The 12,131-nt window shown below is 41.9% G+C and overlaps 2 pseudogenes; one reads left to right on the top strand and one right to left on the bottom strand.

Moving 5' to 3' along the window:
* Positions 1-2,064: 2,064 nt before the first annotated feature.
* Positions 2,065-9,021, bottom strand: LOC137709261 (protein DMP9-like; annotated as a pseudogene).
* Positions 9,022-10,339: 1,318 nt separating this feature from the next.
* Positions 10,340-11,967, top strand: LOC137708548 (pentatricopeptide repeat-containing protein At2g36730 pseudogene; annotated as a pseudogene).
* The last annotated feature ends 164 nt before the right edge of the window (positions 11,968-12,131 follow it).

The raw sequence follows: 12,131 nt of genomic DNA, 5'->3' as shown, positions 1-12,131 counted from the left end.
CATATAGGAAAGGGATCCTCTCCGAATCCATTCCTCCTAATTCACCAAGTTCGGGGATCCGGGCCATTGAAATTTGATCCAAAGGCCAAAGTTATTATAGCTTTTAAAGTGGACCATTGTTTGTAGCCGTTGAATCAAATTTCAATAGCCCGGATCCCTGGTCTTGATGAATTAGGAAGAAGGGATCCGAAGAGGATCCATTTCCCTACATATATGTTCAATTAATCCCACTAGTTCAATCATTAGCAATATTTAGCAATTTCTATTTGCTTTTTTCTTTTTTCTTTTTTGTTGTTTTGAGCCTAAACAAGTTAAGAATAGATAGAAGAATGGTTGTACACACATTGATGGAACATACATGTATGTTTTGCTCTTTCTTGTATAATTCTAGCTTAAGCCCAAGGGAAAACGATATTCGATGGGCTGCAAGCATATTGTATTAGACTGCTTGTCTTTTTATACTTGGATCTCTAAGTTTTTGGAATAATTCAATTTCAACTTGAGCATCTAAATCTGGATCAAGCAAAAACATTTCTAAACAAAGTTTTAGCATCGTGCCAAATGCGTCTGAAAAAGAAGAAATGAAGCATGTCCAAAAGTAAACCAACCCCTTGGACTGCTAAGAAAAACACCATCAAATTTCAACATAGCACGATTTAATTCAAAAATCTCACTCAATTGAGCACATCTAACATATTTTTTTCACAGTAGTGGGATCATCATAACTAACTTTGTTGAGTTCATTGCCATAGAATTCAACGGTTACACCTACTTGGTCAACACTATATTTAAGTTCCGCCCTGTCTAAAGGAACATCGGCTCTAACAATTCATTCACGGTTCATTCTCGGTCTACCAAAACAACCGGAAATGTTCTAAGGAGGTCCTACTCTAAACAACAGGTCTAGGTGAGTCATAACATAACTGATATCTAAGAGGACATTCAAAGACTTACATGCAATAAATTCTTGTGTCTGTACGCGCGTATACAATACATGAGGGTGGAACTGGAAGGTGGTTAATGAAGTTGATATGATGATTGATTGGGAGGGTTCACGAGAAAATCTGATTGACAACTTTCATTCTCTTGGTATGAATTTGAGCAGTTGTAGATCATGTGACAAGACACATAGTAAGATACGAGTTGAAACACATTTTTAAGGGGAGTAGGATTCTTTCCCTTCATATTACCATTTCCTTCATTCTCCTCCCCTCATTTTTCATTTTTGCTTTTTTTTTTCTCTATATAAAAATTTCTAAACAAATGTTGACGTGATTTATTCGTAACTGTTTAAATAGAAGAGAAGGGAAGATGAGAGAGATTAGAATGAGAGATAATCCTACTCTGAAGCGAATTATATTATAATTGATGCTGTTACACTCAAAAATGCTCCGACGAGTGACATGAGATAAGCGAAAAATGGTATAGCCAAAGCTACTATAACGGTGCTTGTCACCAAGGTGGTGCTGGCTAACATGCCGATGAGTCTCTTGTTGTAGTGACTCGGGAACCTCTTCTTTGCAGCATTCACAACTGGTGTAACCATCAAAGCATATTTGGATATGGGATTGACCAGCGTGGTGTATATCGCGACTTTTGAGCTGATTTTGTGAGTTGGGAGATTTAAAGTTATTTGTGATTGAACCGTAGATCCAAAAATTAGGTACCCGAAAACTGCCATTGATGCGTAACAGATGGTGCACAAGATGAAGCATAGGAGAAGAACCTGCAACAAGGAAACAACAGATTGATAAAAATCCTGAAACAAAATAGAATGAATGTCACTTGGTAACAAGTTTCTAATTACATTGGAGAACTGACGTTTGTTTTTCATTGAAGTGTAGAGGGTCGGGAACACCGGATGCGCGCAGTAACAAAATGACCAAATGGCTCATTTTTTAGTGTAACACGTCCTCAAGTGAAAACTTCCATTTAAAAATTAGTACATATATATAGTTCATCCAGATGATTATTTGACGGAAGTAAAACCATTTATTGACTAATTAATCAAAAAGTTAAGGCATCCTTCACTCTTCAGAGTCTTGAGAGCAGTTGGATTATGCATCATATTGCAAAGCAGAGGTCGTCGGGGTCGGGGTCGGGGTCGGGGTTGGGGCAGTGCCTGTCTGATCATCGCAACACTCAAAGCAATAGAGCTTTGGATTATGCACACACAAGCAGCATGCACATCTCCCGTCACATTCTACAACATATTATTCAACAAACAAAATTAAGTCGATTAACTGTGTATAGTAAATATGTAATTAATATTAGAGAACTGTTAGGGATTAATTAAACTTGTTGTTTACATACTGGCGACGGCGATCTTGGCGGAGGAAGACAGCCTGGTGTCGTTGAGATAGATGCATATGGATATGAGAGGTCTGGGAGCCGCGTAGTTGCTTGAGCCTTCATGGTCGTAGTCGCAGTTATAAACAGTACGACCGCCATGCAAAATACAATTTTGTTGACGCTGGCCATTTCTCAGAAATATTAACAAATTAACAAGAAAATAATTGATGGGGTGGGTTCAATATCTAAAACTCATCCACCTTAACTTGGATGAGAAACTATATATGCTCGATTGTCCAGATATATACACAACTTTTTAGACCAATATTGGAAGGTAAACTAATGATTATTTAAAATGAATCTGGGAATTAGGCAAGGTAATGGTTACAACTTATGTTATATATTTACTGATTAGGCAAATTAACGATTACAACATATGTTATATTTGATAATTATTTTTTATTTTCTTTTGCAAATATAAAAGAAGATTCAAACGATATTAGGAGAGGAAATCAAGTCAAGCACATGCCCTAGGTCAACTAATGATCTGTCGATCAAATATATAAAGCATAAAATTTGCAACTTAATATACTATTACTCAAAGTAAAATCATTGTCAAAGTGAATCGTAATACAACATATCAATATAACAAGAAATTTTTTATTATACTGGATATACAAAACGGATAAACTAAATATAATAATATAACTGGTTAAACCCAACCAGGTTCTCGAGACACTTCTCTCCAATATAACATATATTATATATATAAACACAAACAACATAACATATTAATACAACTTACAGAAACACAAACATCATTAACTAATAAAACAAATAAATTGTATCTTGAATTACGCATCTGCTTCATTCGCGCAGCCATGCAGCCAATCCCGTAGCGAGTACTCGGAAACACAAGAAACAAGCCGCTGCACACGATTCCTGTAGAAAACGGTATGTAGGCTAAAAAATATATTTGTTATTAATACGTGAATGTGGAGAAAATGGAAGAGAAATGGAAGAGAATGCTTTTTTTTCTCATTATGTTTCTCTACAAGATTACAAGGATATATATACATGATACAAGTGTGTAGGTAGGACAAGGTAGCCGTCCTAGTGTGTAGGTAGGACGGTTGTAGAGGACAAGGTAGCCGTCCTAGTGTGTAGGTAGGACGGCTGTAGGACGGCTTGACGGCTGTAGGACGGCTAGTGTGTAGGTAGGACAAGGTAGGACGGCTGTAGGACGGCTTGACGGCTGTAGGACGGCTTATTCTTCCAATAATAATATTATATACAATTACACAAGGACTCCAACCATATTCCTTATTTGTCTAACACTCCCCCTCAAGTTGGAGAGTAGATGTCAAGAACTCCCAACTTGCGTAACATACCCGAAAACTTTTCTTTCCCAAGAGCTTTGGTAAACAAGTCTGCCAACTGTTGTGCCGTACCCACATGCTTGGTCTCTATTGTGCCATCTACAATCTTATCTCGTATAAAGTGACAATCCATCTCAATGTGACGAGTTCGTTCATGAAAAACAGGATTGGCAGCTATATGTAACGCTGCTTGATTATCACAAAATACAATGGAAGGACCATCCAAAGGAATGTTCAAATCCTTCAACAAAAAACGAAGCCAAACTATCTCGCAACAAGCACCTGCCATGGCCCTATATTCCGCCTCTGCTGAAGAGAGCGAAACGGTTTTCTGTCGTTTCGTCCGCCAAGAAATCAAAGAACCGCCCAAGAATACACAATACCCAGTAGTCGAACGGCGAGTGATAGGGCAACCTGCCCAATCAGAATCACAAAACGCAGTTAACTTGGTCTGGTTGTCAGAACGAAATAATAAACCTTGACCTGGAGTAGCCTTCAAATAACGAACAATACGAAGCGCAGCATCCATATGAGATATCCTTGGCTCGTGCATAAAACGGCTTAGAACATGCACAGAATAGGTGATATCCGGCCGAGTGATAGTGAGATATATTAACCGACCTACTAATCGTCGATACTTTTCAGGATCCTTGAGAAGTTCTCCTTTATCAGATAATTTTGTGTCATCCATAGGAAAAGCAATGGGTCGTGCTCCCAAAAAACCATAGTCCTTGAGAATCTCTAATGCATACTTGCGTTGAGAAATATAAATCCCTTGTTTGGAACGAAAAGCCTCAATACCCAAAAAATATTTTAAATCACCAAGGTCTTTTATCCGAAAATGATCACGGAGAAAAGACTTCAGAGAATTAATGGCACTAGCATCATTGCCTGTAATCACAATATCATCCACATAAATGAGCAAAGCTGTGAAAGAAATACCAGACTTTTTAGTGAACAATGAACAGTCAGCTTTGGATTGTTGAAAACCGGCAGAAATGATGGCACTAGTGAATTTGGCAAACCATTGGCGAGAAGCCTGCTTAAGACCATAAAGTGACTTGTGAAGGCGACACACAAGATTCTCCCCCTGTCGCCGAAGACCAGGAGGAGGAGACATATATATTTCTTCATGTAAGTCACCATGTAAGAAAGCATTATTAACATCAAGCTGATGAAGAGACCAAGACTGACTAGCAGCAAGAGCAAGAAGACAACGCACCGTAATCATCTTAGCAGTAGGAGAAAAAGTGTCATGATAATCAATACCTTCAGCCTGAGTGAAGCCTTTAGCAACCAAACGAGCTTTGTAGCGGTTAATAGAGCCGTCAGAATTGTGCTTGAGTTTGTACACCCACTTACAACCAATGGGAATTTTGCCAGGGGGCAAGGAAGTTAAAGTCCAAGTACCATTAGCATGTAAAGCTTGAAGCTCCTCAGTCATAGCACGTTGCCAATTGGGGTCAGTGGCAGCCTCGGCAAAGGAGGAAGGCTCCACAGTCCGACTGACAGAGTTAATGTAAGAAAAATGCCTGGGAGAGTAACGGTGATAAGAGAGAAAATTACAAAGTGGATATCGCGTACCTTGTGTAGAACCGGGTTGCGAAGTCGAAGATGGGTGGGATGGCAGAATCACCTGCGAGCAAACGTAGTCTTTTAAATAGGATGGAGGTTTATGGGCACGGGAAGAGGTGCGGGGAAGGGGAAGAACGGGTAATGGGGCAGCAAGGGAATCTGTGGGAGGCGTGGAAGGGGAGGAAGGTGGAGGAGGGTGAGGCGTCGGGGCAGGAAGGGGTGGGTTATATGTAAAGTCCAGAGGGGGTGGTATGGGTAGGGTAGGCGAAGAGGATGGGATAGGAGGGTGAGAAACGGCATAAGGGAAAGTAGTTTCGTGAAAGATGACGTCTCGACTAGTGAAAATGCAGTGATTGTCGAGATCGTAAAGGGTATAGGCCTTTTGTCCATGAGGATAACCGAGAAAAATGCAACGATGAGCCCGAGGCGAAAATTTGGTGGTGGGAGTGACAGAGGTGGCATATGCCAGACAACCAAAGACGCGGAAGTGGTCATAAGATGGGGTTTTCGAAAAGAGAACCTCAAATGGGGATTTATGATGGAGAAGACAAGTAGGGAGACGATTGATGAGATAAGTAGCGGTAAGAACACATTCCCCCCAAAACTGGATAGGAAGATGGGATTGAAAACGAAGGGCGCGAGCGGTTTCAAGAAGATGACGATGTTTTCTTTCAACAAAGCCATTTTGTTGGGGGGTATAAACACAAGAAGTTTGTAAAAGCACCCCATGATCAGAGAAAAAACTACGAAGAGATAAAAATTCACCACCATTGTCAGTACGAATGCATTGGATGGTAGTGCGGAATTAGGTAGTGACATAAGCAAAAAAATCCTTAATTAATTGTTGAGTGTCAGATTTATTTTTCATGAGGAAGACCCACGTAAAGCGAGAAAAATCATCCACAATGGTTAAGAAATAATGAGCACCAGAAAGAGAAGATTGACGATTCGGGCCCCAAATATCACAATGAATTAAAGCAAAAGGGAAAGTTGATGAAATTGAACTCAAAAGAAAAGGTTGACGAGTTTGTTTTGCCAACGGACAAACATCACAAATATGACTAGAATCAAAAGTACAATTAAGAGAGCTAGATGCTAAAGCTTGCAAACGAGTGGAGGAGGGGTGACCTAGACGCCTATGCCAGAGGGAGGAGGGGATGGTAATGATGTTGCAGAGAGGTTGACGGGTGGGGAGAGAAGAGGTAAGGGCCACAAGGTACTACAGATCGCCACGTCGCTTACCCACACCAATCATCGCCTTCGAAACCAAGTCCTGCAAAACACACCAAGAAGGAAAGAAGGTTATGGAACACGATAATCCATCTGTAAGTTTACCAACCGATAAAAGGTCTACTCGGAAATTAGGGACACATAAAACATCCTTCAAAGTAACTGATGAATTTAAAGGAAGAGTGCCGGTAAAAGTAATGGGAGCGGAAGCACCACTAGGCAAAGAAACAGGCGACAAATGTGAAGGAGAACGATTAACCAAACATGAAGCGGAAGAAGTAATATGATCCGTAGCACCACTGTCAAGAATCCATTGACCATGACGAGAGGTGACAGGTAACAAACCTTGGGCAAAATCAGTAGTGAGCACGGCATTGGCCTGAGGAGGGGTGGTGGTGTCACGTAGAGTAGCTAGAACACGGGAGTGCTGCTCGGCAGAGAGGTCAGGCATGGCAAGCTGCAAGTCATGCAAAGTGGGCTGGGCCCCGTGCACTTGGTGGGTCGCTGGAGTAGAAGAGGAGGCGGGGGCCTGGGTGCCTTGCACGTGATGGGCCTGGGTGAAATTATGGGGCCGGGAAGCAGAAAACCGTGGCTGCCGGGGAGGACTGGAAGGTGCATGGCTGCGGGAAGAACTGGAAGCAGTGGCACGGCGCGGTGGTCGCCACGGTTGGCCATGGAGGGGATGGCCAACGGGATAGCCATGAAGTTTATGGCAGGTGTCTCGGGTATGATAATCAAAATTGCAGTAGGTGCAGTGGAGGGGAGGACGAGCAGAGGAGGGACGAGACGGGCCACGAACAGCCATGGCAGCAGGTTGATCGACAGAACGGAGGACGCCCAGGGAGCGTTGTTTTCAGCTTGAGACACTGAGGAACAGGCCTGACGAACAGTGGGAAGGGGATTCATTAAAAGAATCTGGTCACGAACAGCAGCAAAGGATTCGTTGAGGCCCATTAAAAATTGCATGAGTTGTTGACGGTCATGCTTGGCGTTGCAAGAGCACGTGCAGCCATCATTATAAGAAGCAAGCTCATCCCAGAGAGCTTTCAGGCGAGTAAAATAGGCGGAGATAGAAGAAGAACCTTGAGAAATTGTAGCAAGTTCCCGGTTGAGTTGGAAGATGCGTGGAGCATTACTCTGAGAGAAGCGTTCGCGAAGATCATCCCATACAGCTTGGACAGAGGTGGAAAAAAACACAGATTCTTGAAGGTCAGGTTCCAAGGAATGCAGAAGCCAAGAGAGAATCATGTCATTGCAACGACGCCAAGCCGCGTGAGCATCAGGGTCGTCGGAGGAAGAAGGTTCTTGGATATCGCCAGTTATGAAACCAAGTTTATTCTTGGCACTCAAGGAAAGCTGCATGCCACGGGCCCAGGATGTGTAGTTATCACCATTCAACTTCTTGGATACAAGGACAAGATTCGGGTGGTCGGAATGATGAAGGGAAAAAACACCATCGGAAGAAGAAGAGTCAACCATGGGAACGGCAGAGAAAGCTGCCGAAAAAAAAATTAGGGCTAGGGTTATAAACCTGCTCTGTATACCATGTAGAAAACGGTATGTAGGCTAAAAAATACATTTGTTATTGATACGTGAATGTGGAGAAAATGGAAGAGAAATGGAAGATAATGCTTTTTTTCTCATTATGTTTCTCTACAAGATTACAAGGATATATATACATGATACAAGTGTGTAGGTAGGACAAGGTAGCCTTCCTAGTGTGTAGGTAGGACGGCTGTAGAGGACAAGGTAGCCGTCCTAGTGTGTAGGTAGGACAAGGTAGGACGGCTGTAGGACGGCTAGTGTATAGGTAGGACAAGGTAGGACGGCTGTAGGACGGCTTATTCTTCCAATAATAATATTATATACAATTACACAAGGACTCCAACCATATTCCTTATTTGTCTAACAATTCCCACCATCAACGGGAAACTCTCCATCACTTCATCCATGTCCTTCTCGTGCCTCGGAAACAAACAGTCCGTCACACGGCGGTCCGAAAATGCGATCGCCACGAACACCATGACGGACATAAAACGAAGTCCGACAGCCCCAACTTGTACCTCTCCTCCTTCGGCACCTCCACCATCAGGCCCGGTTTAAACACCGCTAGCCCTTTCTGCGTCACGAACCCGTAGTACAACTTCCCGTCCGGACCACGGAAACTGTCCGTGAAGCGGAAGAAAAAGCATGAGAGGGCGCACATACCCAAGAGCCCGTACGTCATCATGGTGATGACACGCGTGCACTCCCCGGTTCTGTAGATAGCGGGGAGAACCATCTCAAAGGTTAGGAGAGTGCCCGTGGGAAGAAAGTTGGCCAGCATTGAAGTCTTGGATAGGGTTTTCTGGACCCCTTTCGCAACGGCACGCCGTTTGCGGCCGTGCAAGTGGTCCGGGTTCAGTCGGAGTAGGGGCAGAGGCTGAGATGAAGAAGAAGGTGGCGGTGGCTTTGGTGGTGATTTGGTGGACTCGTCGTCGTGTGGATCCCCGTAGACTGCATTATTGTAGATTTTGATTCCGACGCCGTCAGTCTTTTGGTCCATTTTTGCAGTTGTTCTCTCTCTGGGAAAGTTCGATCGATTGGTTTTATGGATATGGATTTTAACTTTGGAACGGTTTCTGAATTATATATATAAAGGTTTTGTCAGTAGTTCATAAATTCAAAATTTAGGTACTTATCAACGGTTATATGGAGAACTGTTAACTGGTTTATATAATTATCAGTTTTGTTTTCCTGAAAATAATTCAAATAATTTACAAACATATTTTTTCTAGTTAACTCGAGGTCTCTAAATTTGATTCTCCATGTTAGCATACAACAACTATTAGATCATTTCCCCTATGACTAATCAAAAGAAATTTCATGCTCTTGGAACGTCATGACTCATAAGAGTATTCTAAAGCATTGTCATGTAGACAAGTTAATTCACATCTCAATCCAGTTACTTAGTATTACGGGTTAGTTAGTGATATGTTTTTTCACTTGTAAGTAAAGATTTTAGGTTCGATTCTTGCTAGAGGCGAATTTGAACCACATTATTATTAGCCCAGTACGAGACTTAGCCCACTCCCCTACTACTTTAATGTAGATAATATCGTTTGTTAATAATAAAAAATACACATCTCAATGCATGATTTTGGAATTATCAAAAAAGTAATGCTAGTGAGGAGAAATTTTTCAGTATATCGGGAACATGGTCTGGTAAACCAAGTGTAATAATACAATTGAGGAAAACTTTTTCTCAAGGGTGAACACAATTTGAGAAATTTTCAGTATGCCGGAAACACAACTCAATACACCAAGTGTTAAAATACAAGTAGTTGTAAATTTTATTTTCTTTTGCAAATATGACACTTGTGGTACCGTGTAGTGTTCCCAGCACATTAAAAAATCTCTCCACAATTTTAGACCATATTAGTGTACCATCTCATGTGGCAAGTGATGCATATAACTATCAGATAGATTCGATAGTTGATGTGACATGTACACATCACGTCCCATCAAATAATACAAAAATGTAATATCTCAATAATTTTTCTCAAATTAAGCTTTAGAAACTGTTATTAGCATTTCAAAAATCTCATTCTACATTTCTCAAAAGTGTATTTTTTCTTTTCACTTTTAAAAAGTTTAGAATAACAAATGAGATTTTTAGAGTGTCACTAACAATTCTCTTAAACTTTAAGAAAAACTAATGAAAATGGTTTGAAAACTTTGAGTTTTAATCAAAATGACAAAAATGTGTTATAAATGAATAGTACAAGAAGTGACTTTTTAGAATAAAATTATCCTATTTCGTTAAAATGAATAATATCAGAAGTGTTTTATTAAAATTCTCTTAAACTTTAACCTACACTATTGCTTTTTGCTTCGTTATCTGCCGTGATTTCTCCCTAAATCCCAATCCCCAAATCAAAATGCATGGTTCGGCTTCCAATCCCAACCGCCAATAACTGTAATTCAAACTTTGGCTCCAAAAAGCAGCAATGTCTCCACCTCCTCAGCCTCTGCTCAACCTTCAAACACCTCTCTCAGATCCACGCCCAAATCCAAGTCTCCGGCTTTCAAAGAGACGACTTTCTCCTCACCCAGCTCGTCCGCTTCTGCGCCCTCTCTCCCGCCAAAAACTTCGCCTACGCCCGAACCCTCCTCCGCCACTCTGAGTCCTCACCGCCGTCGTCATGAAACTTCTTCATCCGCGGCTATGCCTCCAGCGACTCCCCCCGAGAGGCCATCTGGGTCTTTCGCGCGATGCTCCGCAGCGGTGTTCGACCCAACCAGCTGACCTTCCCTTTCCTGATCAAGTGTTGCGCTTCGGCCGCTGCGCTGAAAGAAGGGAAGCAAGGGCATGTGGGAATTGTGAAGTGTGGGTTGGACTGTGATGTGTATGTTCAGAACAATCTGGTTCATTTTTATGGTGAGTGTAAGAAAATTAAGGATGCGCGGAAAGTGTTTGATGAAATGTTTGAGAGAAGTGTTGTTTCATGGAATGCGGTTATAACCGCTTGCGTTGAGAATTTCTGGTTCGACGAGGGGATTGAAGACTTTGTGAAGATGAGGGATTGTGGGTTTGAGCCGGATGAGACTACGATGGTGGTTGTGTTGAACACGTCCTCGGAGCTTGGGAACTTGAGCATTGGGAGATGGGTTCATTCCCAAGTAATTGTAAGAGCGTTGGGTACTGCACTTGTGGACATGTATGCAAAGTCTGGGGCTTTGGGTTATGCTAGGATAGTTTTTGATAAGATTGAGATGCAGAATGTGCGGACGTGGAGTGCCATGATTGTAGGGTGAGCACAGCATGGGTTTGCCAAGGAAGCCTTTGAACTTTTCCTGAAGATGCTGAGCTCACCAATAAACCCGAATTACGTCACCTTTCTGGGGGTTCTCTGTGCTTGTAGCCATGCTGGACTGGTGGAGGATGGGTACCGATACTTTAATGATATGGAACACGTACATGGGATTACACCCATGATGGTGCACTATCGTGCCATGGTGGATATCTTAGGCCGTGCTGGCTGTCTCAACGAGGCTTATAGCTTCATGATGAGCATGCCCGTTGACCCCGATCCCGTGATATGGAGAACATTGCTGAGTGCATGCACTACTCACAGTGCCAAGGATAACAAAGGGGTAGGAAACAAAGTAAGAGAGAAGTTGTTTGAATTGGAGCCAAAGAGGGGTGGGAATCTTGTGATGGCCGCAAACATGTTTGCCGAAGTTGAGATGTGTGACAAAGCTGCAAATTTGAGGAAAGTTATGAAAGAAAGACGAATGAAGAAGATGGCGGGGGAGAGTTGCGTTGAGTTAGGCGGATCCGTCCATAAGTTCTTTTCTGGCTATGATTCCCAAGCTGATTATGATGATGTCTACCAGATACTAGATGTATTGAGCTTGCACATGAAGTTGGTTAACATGTAATCAAAATCAGTTATCATGTAACCTCTTTTATTTCAAAATTCATTAATGGAATAGCACATTGCTGATTTTTTGTAAGTGTTGTCCAACATGGATCATTTTCCTCTGTGAACTCTCTGTATCTCAAATTGTGATTTGTAGGATTGAAGAAACGATGAATTTTCAATCATATTAGATGTAATGCATTACATTCCGGAGAGGGTCTTCTCCGAGTTATGGGATCGTTAATAAAAG

Source organism: Pyrus communis, chromosome 17, assembly GCF_041283825.1.
Source record: "Pyrus communis isolate YQ-2024b chromosome 17, ASM4128382v1, whole genome shotgun sequence".
NCBI classification, from domain to species: Eukaryota; Viridiplantae; Streptophyta; class Magnoliopsida; order Rosales; family Rosaceae; genus Pyrus; species Pyrus communis.
This window is presented reverse-complemented; position numbering and strand designations above follow the sequence as displayed.